The 7,500-nt window shown below is 30.5% G+C and overlaps 1 protein-coding gene across 1 annotated transcript in view; it reads right to left on the reverse strand.

The window, feature by feature from the left end:
- Positions 1-7,500, reverse strand: part of LOC137645475 (homeobox protein CDX-1-like) — a 20,254-nt gene that overhangs the window by 10,553 nt on the left and 2,201 nt on the right. The window lies entirely within an intron of this gene.

The raw sequence follows: 7,500 nt of genomic DNA on the forward strand, positions 1-7,500 counted from the left end.
TTTTAATCGAAGTACTAATAAAAAGCATTCTGAATAAACGGCACCAAAATAACGACACATTAAAATATTTGAGTCTCATTTACGATTGAATTACCGGAATATTTTAGAGTTCAAAAATTAAATTTAGTTATTCAAGAAACATATATAATACGTTGTAATCAATAAATACAATTGGCTAGAACGAGAAGACCGAATAAGGTTGTACAGTAAGGATTGAAAAATACACTCGATGATCTGGTTGGTTAAAAATGAGAACAGTAAATTCTCTTAAAAATCGACAACAGTCGGAAATTACTCATTAATCCTGAATTTAGCAAAGAAATGCCTTACTTAATCGAAAAACAAACTTTTCTTAAAATTGTTCATCAACTAGATACGAAAGTCTCACTTATAGTTACTTGCATCGAAATCTGGAGTCCAGTTGGAGCAGCGGTAAGATATAATAAAAACATATACACAAATGAAATTTATTTCGTATAATAGATTTGGAATAAATGAAAACTATCCCAGAGTTGAAAAAATATGTACAATAAATATTATATAAATGCTGAATTTTAATTGTTATATGAAACAAAAACTTAAGAAAATTAAAAATTATTATACATAATCAAGCACCATTCGGCCCAGAAACTTCTAATCCATGGCTAGAACCTTTTGGTTTGTGTAGTGTGACATCAATGACCAATGATGTCATGATGCCAAATAACTACCAATCATTATGTAGTGTTATCAAATGACGTCATTACGGACTTGCGACACAACTTTTGAGCAATAATTTATAAACAAGACAGATAATACCAGATGCTGTAAATATTTCAAGATTCATACTTTAACGAATATTCCCGAGTAGTTCATTATCAAGAACAAAATGAGCCATTGGAACTTCATGTACAAATGAACGATGATTAAATACTCTATCTTTATCTTGTAATTATGGGAGACCTACAGGGGGCTGTAACGGCATATGCCTTGACATGATTTAATCACCATAATTTTTACACTGATAACTTTTATCTGTCATAGACGATATGAACGGTTTACGGAAAGTGGATAATAGAAAAGAGACATAGGATGCTAGAAAACTCTAGTATATTAAAATCATCAAGGTTTTTTTGGAATGAAAAGGTTAAAACACCCACTCTACAAAAACATCAATTGAGGAAATTTGTGTTATGATTATTTATTGCAAAAGGTGTTTACAAAATTGTGAATATTCCTGGTGTTCTAGTTCAATGAAGAAAATCATACATAATTTAAAAATTTTGAATATAAGCAAATAAAATCAATCATTAGACATTTAAAAAAAAAAAAATCTAAGCAAGGACAGTTGATCGATTAATCAATAGCTCATGACACGTAATTAATCATAATGCTAATAACATCAAGCAATTGGAACCCCTTGTCAAGCCAAAAATGACAAGAAAATGACGAAAATGTTTGGTTATGACATAAAAATTGCAAGTGAGATAAAGCTTGATACTCGACCATTATTATTTCATGCCCAATTTAATGCTCACCAATTAGAAAGTGTATGGTACATAACCCCGATTACATACACGCATATATATACACATTCATATATATATATATATATATATATATATATATATATATATATACATATATATATACATATATACATATATATACACACACACACACACACACACACACATATATATATATATATATATATATATATATATATATAAATATACATATATATATAATCCATATATCATTCTCCTCCCAGCATCTGGATTCTCTCTACCTCGGGATCAGAGACCCAAGGGGAAATCAACACAAAGATAGTAGCTTCTGGTCGGCCGGGGAATCGAATCCAGGGCCCCCAGAAAATGAAGTTCCATTGACTTAGTTGCTAAGTCAATTGAACCATAGTTTCTTGGACCGGGGTTCGATTCCCCGCTAAGTCAATGGAGCCTCAGTATCTTGGGCTCGGGTTCGATTTCCCGGCCGACCAGAAGCTATTATCTTTTAGTTGATTCCCCCTTGGGTCTCTGATCCCAAGGTAGAGAGAATCCAGATACTAGGAGGAGAATAATATAAGGCTTATATGAATATATATATATATATATATATATATATATATATATATGTATATATATATATATATATATATATATATATATATATATATATATATATATACTGTATGTGTATACTTTGTAAAAAAATTACATTGGTATTTAATAACAAGAGAGTAATGTTCTCAAATGCATTTGCATGTACATGCAAGTGTGGTGTGTGTGTGTATGTGTGTGAATGTATGTGTCACAAGGAGTTACAAGGATTTTGGATGTCTCAAAGACTTTTTAGCCCATTCGAGAAGACTCCATTTCCTCTTGGGTATAGCGATTTACTTTAAACGTTTAGAGAGTTTTTATGATCATATCTAACTATTCTTGTGTGTGTATGTGAGAGAGAGAGAGAGAGAGAGAGAGAGAGAGAGAGAGGAGAGAGAGAGAGAGAGAGAGAGAGGAGAGAGAGAGAGAGAGAGAATCATGTGAAAGGTTATATCATTCAAATCTAGATGTTATGGGAAGAGGATAATTATGTGTATGAGAGAGAGAGAGAGAGAGAGAGAGAGAGAGAGAGAGAGAGAGAGAGAGAGAGAGAGAGAGAGAGAGAGCTTATACCATTCAAATCTAAATGTTATGGGAACGTTCCCTTATTCGATAATTCACGCCCAGTAGCGTAAAATGTCAGCCACCACGAATATGCCCCAGAAATGCTGTTGAATAATTCAGTGTTCATTCAACGTCGATATCGTATCATTTACGTTGTATATTCTGTCAATCACTCTTAATCTGGTCGCTTTACCAACACTGAGTTGGATTAATTCAGATTTGCCTGGACGGGTTCGTTCCAGTGGGAATAATACACACTCGGGGATTTTCCTCGTATAAATATTAACGGACAAGCATGTGAATACATACATACATACATACATACATACATATATATATATATATATATATATATATATATATATATATATATATATATAAATATCACCCATGAATGGCATTTAATACCGAATTCTATCTTGGGAATATACATCCACTTGGAATTCATTTTATGGTAACAGCTTCTGGCCGTGTGGGGATTCATATATATGTATATATATATTTACATATATATATATACATATATATTTAATATGTAGATAGATATATATTCATAAATATGTACATATATATATATACACACATATATATATATACTTTATAAATATATATATATATATATATATATATATATATACACATATATATATGTATATATATACATATATATGTATATATATATATATATATATATATAGAGAGAGAGAGAGAGAGAGAGAGAGAGAGAGAGAGAGAGAGAGAGAGAGAGAGAGAGAGAGAGAGAGAGAGAGAGAGAGAGAGAATATAAAAAGTTAATTCAACCTACTCAGACGATTATACATCTGCTTACCTGTCTTCCTCCAGGTACATCCTAATGAGGTCTGGAGCAATTAACGTCACGACTAATTTGATCATCAGTGGATGACAAAAGACATCATAATCTATAATCCCTGGATCGTCATGATGATTTCCAATTCTCCCCCCCCCCCCCCTTGCGTACTCTATCATTACTTGAGTCTCTTACATTTAATTATCCCTAACTAGAAGACACGATTATATTATCAGTATAAAAGACAATCGTCTTGTGTTAATTTTGCATTTGTTTATAGATTCACAAAATATTAGACCTTTATAACAAAAGCAAAAAACCTTCAAACACTTTTAAACTTTCCAACTTGCATACTAATGGAAACGCCACTGACTAGTGATCTGCCGGACTGGGGTTCGAGTCCCTCTTAAGCTCGATAGTTTCTTGTAGTGTCTGCAACCTCACCATCCTTGTGAGGTAAGGAAGGGGAATTTGGGGGAGCCTAAAGCTCTACCTCCCGAGTCACCAGCAGCCATTGCCCTACCCTCCCTAGTCCTAGCTTGGTTAGAGGGGGCTTGGGCGCTAATCATAATGTGTGTGTATATATACATATATATATATATATATATATATATATATATATATATATATATATATATATATATACACACACACACACACACACACACACATATATATATATATATATATATATATATATATATATATATATATATATATATATATATATATATACAGTATACATACATATGGTCAGTCTCTATAACTGTCACTGTCCCTTGCCTCTACCACTCATGAGTAACCTTTAAACCTTTCAACTAATTAAGGTTTCCTTTCTTACATGATAACATTTAATTCACCTTGTCGATGAATGGTCTTCCCGGCTCTAGTACAGAGAGAGAGAGAGAGAGAGAGAGAGAGAGAGAGAGAGAGAGAGAGAGAGAGAGAGAGAGAGAGAGAGCACTATTCTAAAAGGATAAGACTTATGATAAAAGCATACAGTATTCTGTGATCACTTGTGAACACCGAAATTGATATGCTGTTATGGTAAATGGTTGGGAATCCAGGTCAGTAAATCTAGTTTTATCTGGGTCGTGACCTCGCATGACATAGGGTCTAAAAGGAAGGGGGTCACGTGACCTATGATGTCGGATATTTCAGGGTTTCGCAATCGACTTAGTTTTATTTTAAAAGGGTTAATAATTGTTTTTTCTTTTTTGAAAAAGTGCTTTTAGCAAAAGAATTTACACTCGTTTATAAAGATTGAATTATAACAATTTCATTGATAAAAATGATAACAACAATATTGATATTAATGATAATTCACATTCGATTAAAAATATTGAATTTTAATAATTATATTGATAAAAATAATGATAACAACAATATTGATATTAATGGTAATTCACATTCGTTTAAAAACATTGAATTATAATAATTATATATATAAAAATATTAACAATAATATTGATATTAATAATAATTTACGCTCGTTTATTAATATTGAATTATAATAATTATATTGATAAAAATGATAATAATATTGATATCAAGGATAATTCACCCTCGTTTAAAAATATCAAATTATAATAATTATATTGATAAAAATAATGATAACAACAATATTCATATAATAATTTACGCTCGTTCAAAAATATTGAATTATAATCCTTATATTGATAAAAATAACAATTATAATAACAATGTTGATATTTATGAAAATTGATAAAGAATCTTTAATGATATAATTCTTTTTATTGATAACATTGCCAATATTTTTCTTAATTTTTCTCCATTTATTATTTACATTAAAAAAATATTTTTTTCTATAAAATCTTTAAACAACAATTTCTTTATAATGATCTTCAATGATTAGATTAATAATATTTGATGAAATTTCTATCCTATATGCTCTAATAAATTAATCATTTATGAAATAAATTCAAATACAAAAAGTGAGAATTATAAGAAATATATGTTAAATATCTTATTAGAAGTATAATTTTGACGAAATCTTTATCCTATATATTCAAACAAATTTGAGAATTATGAAAAAATTCCAATATAAAAACTAGAATATATAAAAAATATAAAAGTTTCAAAGAAAGATGAGTAAAAACTATTAAACAAAGAATTTCAAATAAATTTAGAATATAAAATATTTTATAAAAGTGGTCTTGAATAAAGGTGTGCTAAGTAAAATAGTGAAAAAGATGATTTATTTAAATAATGAGATGCTGAAATAAGAGTAGGAAAGTAGGGAAAAAAATGAGAAAATTACCCCAAAGTCCATGTATGCTTTGTAAAATGATTCCAACAAAACCATAGCAGGCTTTCAAAATAAAATTTCTAAAAAAAATACAGACCAAGTTATAAAGTATAAAATTAATAAATAAATAATGAATAAAAACAAAACCGCTCATACCACCCGTTCCCCCCCCAAAAAAAAATATATATATAGAAAATAAGTTATGAAGAATAAAGTTAATAGACAAAAAAACTGCTGAGTCATTCGTAGCATATAGCACGATTTGAAAAAAAAGACTCTTATCCAAAAACATAGAGAAAATAAGATATTAAGAATAAACTTAATAAATAAAAAATATAAAAAAAAAACTGCTGAATCATTGGAAGGGTTAGTATTCCGAACAAACTTCCCTACAGTTTTCAATTGCTGGAAACTTCTTTGCAAATCGTATTAGTTGCGTCTGTTACTATTTCGCCAGCCATAATTCTGCTGAATTAGCTCGACCATTGTTCAAAAGTTCATTGGGATTCTCGGGGCCAGGTTCGCGCCCCACTTATACAAGTCCAAACGATGAAGGGGAGTATATATATATATATATATATATATATATATATATATATATATATATATATATATATATATATATATACAGAGAGAGAGAGAGAGAGAGAGAGAGAGAGAGAGAGAGAGAGAGAGAGAGAGAGAGAGAGAGAGAGAGAGAGAGAGAGATCATCATCTCCTCCTACGCCTATTGACGCAAAGGGCCTCGGTTAGATTTCGCCAGTCGTCTCCATTCACCATCTACTTCGCGATATCTATATATATATATATATATACATATATATATATATATATAAAGATAGATAGATACACGTGTGTATGCATGTATGTATGTATTATGTATGTACATTATATATATACACACACACACACACACACACACACATATATATATATATATATATATATATATATATATGTATGTATATACATATATATTATTACTTGCTAAGCTGCAACCCTAGTTGGAAAAGCGGGATGCTATAAGCCCAGGGGCCCCAACACGGAAAATAGCCCAGTGAGGAGAGGAAACAGGGAAAAATACAATATTTTAAGAACAGTAACATTACAATCAATATTTCCTATATAAATTATATATATTTATACACAAAATAAATGGACCTATTACAAGTCCACTGCAGGACAGAGGCCCGAACATGTTCTTCATCGTGTCTGGGGTGTGGTCAATTTCATCACCACGCTGGCTAATGTGGATTGGTATTGGTGGGAGACTTTAGTCTAAGCGCTCATAGAAAACCAACCTAGTATGGGTGGCGCTGGCTGGTGTAGCTTTGCTGTTGGTGTCGATACACAAACCTTTTCTGAATGGGGATACCTTAACGTGATGAAAAGGTTTGTGCATCTCCATGATTAGCAAAGCTGTACTAGTCAGGGACATCCTTAATAGGTTGGTTTGCTGTGAGCGATCAGACTAAAGCCTCCTAGCATCACCACTCTCCAATAGTCAGTGTGATCTTGAAATGGCCAAATCCAAGACTTGAATAAGAATATGTCTGAGACTTTCATCCTGCTGGGGACTAGAAACAGTTGCATTTGTTGATGTTATATATATATATATATATATATATATATATATATATATATATATATATATATATACATATATATATATGTGTGTGTGTATATAAATACGTATATACTATATACATAAATACATATATATGGATCAATGTTTTTTTAAAGCGCTTTTATAATATATACAGATCTTTTCTACA

The sequence above is a fragment of the Palaemon carinicauda genome, chromosome 8 (genome assembly GCF_036898095.1).
Source record: "Palaemon carinicauda isolate YSFRI2023 chromosome 8, ASM3689809v2, whole genome shotgun sequence".
Taxonomy (NCBI): domain Eukaryota; kingdom Metazoa; phylum Arthropoda; class Malacostraca; order Decapoda; family Palaemonidae; genus Palaemon; species Palaemon carinicauda.